Below are 5451 nucleotides of genomic sequence, written 5' to 3'. Positions count from 1 at the left end.
GACTCAGTGTTTGCATAGCAACAAGGCCCTGATTACACAGCCCCTAATTACCTTATTACTCCCATTAGCGGAGGCAGGGAGCCCCCTCCTCTTAACGCACCCACAGGCAGCCTGGGGCCGAGAGGGAGCATCGCCGTGCTCTGGGCGGTGTCACCAGCGTGTCACAGACCCCTGGAGCAGCTGCCACAGCCTCGTGCCCGTCACACCAGCTCTGTCTGGGCAGCCGCAGCGGGGGCACACCTGGGCAGCAGGGCCGGGCTGTGCCCGGTGCGTGCACACCTGTGCTCACGCTCCCCGTGTGTGCCTCTGTGCCTGGAGCTCTGCCCATTCCCCTCGGGATTTCCTGGGGGATGGTTTCGCCTGGAGAGGCGGCGCTGAGTTGTGGAGTGGGTTTTTCCCCCAGGATCCCCTCAGCGTGCAGCAGAGTGAGCAGCAGCCACCCCGCTGCAGGGCAGCGACACAGCCCTGGTGGCACTCACCCTCCCTGCTGCCAGGCCACCATCCCCTGACCCAGACCGGACCCTGGGGCCGGCTCTGAGCAGCACCACGCCCAGTGCACACACCTCAGCCACCCTCCTGAGCCCACATTCCGTGGGGCAGGCCCCAGGGCTCACACCCGCAGCAGGGACCTCTGAAGGGTGACATCCTTCTCCCCATCCCTGGAGCATCTCCGTGCAGGGAAGGGCCGGGCTGGCGCTGCCACAGGCTGAGCACAGCTGGTGCTGCTGCAGGCTGGCCCCGGGCACAGCTGGGAGAAGTGCCCCGAGCTCTGCTGCCCCGCTGCCCTTTGCTGTCTGCAGGAGCCGGGCATCCCCTGCTCCCCCCGCCAGCAGCGCAGCAGGAGGATGCCCTGGAGAGGCTCCCTGAAACAGAGGCTGGACAAGATTAGGAGAATAAAGTGGGGGTTTATTAAAGGGTATTTATAGATTTATTAATCCTATAAAGGGTATTTAATATATTTATTAAAGTGGGGATTTATTAAATTATTATTCAATAGATACACCTTGGGCAGTCAGAGCCTCCCAGGGGCTACACCCAAGATGGAGATGGTCCAAGAGTTTTTCAGACAGTTATAAGTTTGGTCCTTTTACATCTCAGGGGTTAATCCTCCAAACACAGCTTCAGGTAATGAAGTCATTCACCCTCAGTTTGCTGCCCCCCAATTCACTTTTGTTTATATTTTCAGGGCCTGAGGCTGTAGGGTGTCCTTGAATCTCAGGCCTGGAAGGATCGCTTTGTCTGACCAAGATCTGAAGGCAGTAACTAACACTCTGTATGGAGTTTAGAATCATGCACTAATGCAGTACAGGATCTGAAAAATATCCAAGCTAAAATCCTAAGGCATCACGGAGTCTGCGTGCAAGGCGTTGAGCGCAGGCTGAGAGCATCCCGGCCGGCTGGGAGGAGGCTCCGTGCCCACCGGGGGTGGATGTGGCACCGCGGGGCTCGGGGCCAGGCTCTGGAGCCGCTGGCATTGTGCTGGGAGCGGGCGGCGTGGCGGCAGGGCCCCCGCATTGTTGGGCAGAGAAAAGGCAACAACTGGGGCTCTGTGTGTAAGTAGGTCACACGCGAGGCTGGAGACGAGGCCACGGGCGCAGACTGTAAATGCAAGAGTGAGAAAGAGAGGGGAAAGGGGGGTTGGGATGGCTGGGAACGGGCAGGAAGAGGAGCAGGGGAGCTCGCACGCAGACAGACAGACGGACAGACCCGCAGGGCCATGCCCATGCAAGCTACAGAGGTCTCTGCGGCACCCTCACTTTCTGCTCCGCTGCCACCCTCGCAACGTGGGATGCCAAATCCTTTCCTGACCGCCTTGGCCAGCACCAGCACAGCCCAGTGTGGGAGCTGCTGCCTGCTGGGGTCTGTGCGGCCACGGCCCGGCAGCCTCTGGCTGTTCTCACTGCTGGGAGCGCAGCAGGCTTCATCCTCACGGCAGCCACGAGCCATAAAATCACCCTGCGACACCGAGTCACGCCAGGGCCGGGGCAGAGCGCAGCCTCCATCACTCCAGGGACACGCGTCCCTGCGTCCTTCTGTCCCGCAGCCCCGGTGTCCCCATGTCAGGCTGGAGAGGCCAGGGTGACCCCAAGACACCCCATTTGTGCTGGGAGTGCATGCTGGGGCTTCCCTCCCACCACATCCCAGAGTGGAGGGTGGCCATGAGGCGGGGAATGATCCAACCTGGGCACCAGCACTGTGTGGGACACGACACCTGCAAACCCCACTGAGAGCAGGGTCACAGCAGAGCTCCCCTACAGCCCCATTGACAGCAGGGTCACAGCAGAGATCCCCTGATTACCCCATGTATCAGGGTCACAGCAGAGATCCCCTAAAGCCCCTCAAAATCAGGGTCACAGCAGTGCTTAAAGCCTCCAAGGGCAGGGTCACTGCAGAGCTCCCCTAACACCACTGACAGAAGGGTCACAGAAATTCCCCCCTGATTCCCCTATACAGCAGAGCTCCCCTAAAGCCCCATTGACAGCAGGGTCACAGCAGAGATCCCCTAAAGTCCCTCAAAATCAGGGTCACAGCAGCGCTTAAAGCCCCCAAAGGCAGGGTCAAAGCAGTGCTCCCCTAAAATCCTCTGACAGCAGGGTCACAGCAGAGCTCGCCTAATACCACATCAACAGAAGGGCCACAGAAGTTCCCCTCTAATTCCCCCATACAGCAGAGCTTCCCTAACACCACACTGACAGAAGGGTCACAGCAGCTCTCCCCTAATTCCCCCATACAGCAGGGTCACAGCAGAGCTCCCCTAAAGCCCCATTGAAAGTGGGGTCACAGCAGCGCTCCCCTAAAGCCCCATTGACAGCGGGGTCACAGCAGCGCTCCCCTAAAGCCCCATTGACAGCGGGGTCACAGCAGCGCTCCCCTAAAGCCCCATTGACAGCGGGGTCACAGCAGCTCTCCCCTAAAGCCCCATTGACAGCAGGGTCACAGCAGAGATCCCCTGATTCCTCCATATATCAGGGTCACAGCAGAGCTCCCCTAAAGCCCCATTGACAGCAGGGTCACAGCAGCGCTCCCCTAAAGCCCCATTAACAGCGGGGTCACAGCAGCTCTCCCCTAAGGCCCCATTGACAGCGGGGTCACAGCAGAGCTCCCCTAAAGCCCCATTGACAGCGGGGTCACAGCAGCGCTCCCCTAAAGCCCCATTGACAGCGGGGTCACAGCAGCGCTCCCCTAAAGCCCCATTAACAGCGGGGTCACAGCAGAGATCCCCTAAAGCCCCATTGACAGCAGGGTCACAGCAGAGATCCCCTAAAGCCCCATTAACAGCGGGGTCACAGCAGAGATCCCCTAAAGCCCCATTGACAGCGGGGTCACAGCAGCTCTCCCCTGCTTTCCCCCCGCCCCTGCAGCACCTGATGCTCCGGCACACGGTCCATCCCTGCATCCTGCAGCCTGCGGGCTCGGGGAACGCTGAGCACAGGCAGAAAACGCCTTCCCAGCCCCCGCGGGGATCAGCTGGTGCCCCCAGGCAGGAGGTGCAATTAACCTTCTCTTGACAAGAATAACCAGCGGTGTTTTTGTCGATCATAAAGTTAGGCAGCCCTCCGCAGGCCGCGGCGGCGGGATGGGGATTGGAGGTGGCGTGGAACGGGGAGGGAAGCGCGCAGAAGGGGAGGAGGAGGGTTTGCAGCAGCCCAGCGTGTTCCTGGTGCACGTGGAGCGGAGCAGGGACACATCTCCGGTTCCTCGCAGCCCCCACCAGCCGTGCCTGCCTGAGTGGCTCCAAAGCGGGCTGAGAGCCCCCGGACCTGGGGCTGGGCTGGGCCAGGAGGATGCGTGAGCTGAGAGACGTTCAAAGGCAGCAGGAATTAGGGAATGGACAAAAGGAGCCTTGGCAAAGCTTAAAAATTGAATGTGGAATGATGTGAAGGCGCAAAGTAAAGACATGGAAAAAAAATCTCTGGTCTAATCCACCCCCAGGTCAGCAAGGAAAGGTGAGCTTTGGGTTCCAGGCGTTCCAGGAGCTGTGGAATTGCTGCATCAGGCAGTGACATTTCCTAATTCCAACCTGCACCTCCGCGCACACCCGGGGACGGGTCACTTCGGGATAAATCACTTCGGCCACACAAACCATGGGGTGACTGCGCCCTCCGTGCTCCGCCTGCAAATGGGGCAACCCCAGAGCCCGGGCGGGAGACAAGATCCCGAGGGATGTGACAGGGACAGGGAGTTGTCCTTTGGCATCCAGAGTGAAACGGCTGCAAACAGCTTAATCACTGTGTAATTATGCCAAAGCGCTGGTGGGTCGCTGAGGGACTTCTGCAGGATCTGTGGAAAAGCTTTCCTTTTTTTTTTTTTTTTTTTTTGTAATGGGAACCGAGAGTCTGGAAATTCTCAGGGTAAAAAATATTTCTGGGCTTGGTTAGGAAAATCAGGTTTTGGCTGCTGGGAAGCCGGGCATGTTCACCATCTTCTGTCCTGACAGCTTTTGTTTGGGGTTTTTCATTTGTGAAAGGAAAGGGTTTGGCAGGGAGGGGAGAATCTGATGGCAATGCAGGGAAAAGGAGGAAAAAAAAAAAAAAAAAAAGAAGATTTCTTCACAAAATTTCAGCGGAAAATAACCAGAGATTTTATTATTATTTTTTTTTTAATTGCCGGCTTTGAGCCTCCCTGCTGGAGGGGCTGCCAAGGCCTCCCACCCAAGCCGGGTGTGCTGGGGGTTTGTCGGTGGGGCCGAGGGGATGCCGTGTGCTCCCATCCCTTCCTCCCCTCGGAGCCGGGGCCACCGGCAGCGGCTGCCAGCGCTAACCCAGATTCCAGGGGCGTCTTGCTGCTAAATTGGCAGCATGTAAGAGACGTGTCACCTGGGTGACAGGGTGTCTCTGACTGCCGGAGTGTTTGAATACACGGCGCTGTGTGCTAAATACTCCCATCATTACGGCTGAGCTGGAGACACCGAGAGCGAAAGTTCCCTGGGTATCGGGAGGAGGATGGAGGCTGGGCACAGGGCAGGGAAGAGCCCAGCCTGGTCACAGTGGCCAAAGCCCTGCTGTCCCCAAACCCTGCTGTCCTTATCCCCAAACCCTGCTGTCCCCATCCCCAAATCCTGCTGTCCTTGTCCCCACACCCTCCTTTCCCTGTCCCCAAACTCTGCTGTCCCCATCCCCAAACTCTGCTGTCCTTGTCCCCACACCCTCCTGTCCCTACACCCTACTGTCCCCATCCCCACACCCTCCTGTCCCTGTCCCCACACCCTGCTGTTCCCATCCCCAAACCCTCCTGTCCCCAACACCAAACCCTCCTGTCCCCGTCCCCACACCCTGCTGTCCCTACACCCTGCTGTCCCCACACCCTGCTGTCCCCATCCCCAAACCCGGCTGTCCCCAAACCCTCCTGTCCCTATCCCCAAACCCTCCTGTCCCCAACCCCAAACCCTCCTGTCCCCGTCCCCACACCCTGCTGCCCTCTGGAAGCTGACAGCACCTGGCCGGAGTTTCA

General features: G+C 58.9%; 1 long non-coding RNA gene across 1 annotated transcript; it reads right to left on the bottom strand.

Annotated features, from left to right (window-relative positions):
• Nucleotides 1-889: 889 nt before the first annotated feature.
• Nucleotides 890-3565, bottom strand: LOC131378704 (uncharacterized). The gene is made up of 2 exons (XR_009208503.1): nucleotides 3366-3565; nucleotides 890-1599 (listed from the first exon to the last, which is right to left on the bottom strand). It is a non-coding gene; the product is annotated as an uncharacterized LOC131378704 (long non-coding RNA).
• Between the last annotated feature and the right edge of the window lie 1886 nt (nucleotides 3566-5451).

This window comes from Hirundo rustica, chromosome 25, assembly GCF_015227805.2.
Source record: "Hirundo rustica isolate bHirRus1 chromosome 25, bHirRus1.pri.v3, whole genome shotgun sequence".
In the NCBI taxonomy this organism is placed as follows: Eukaryota; Metazoa; Chordata; class Aves; order Passeriformes; family Hirundinidae; genus Hirundo; species Hirundo rustica.
The sequence above is the reverse complement of the archived record's forward strand: the minus strand, read 5'-3'. Positions and strand labels throughout refer to the sequence as shown.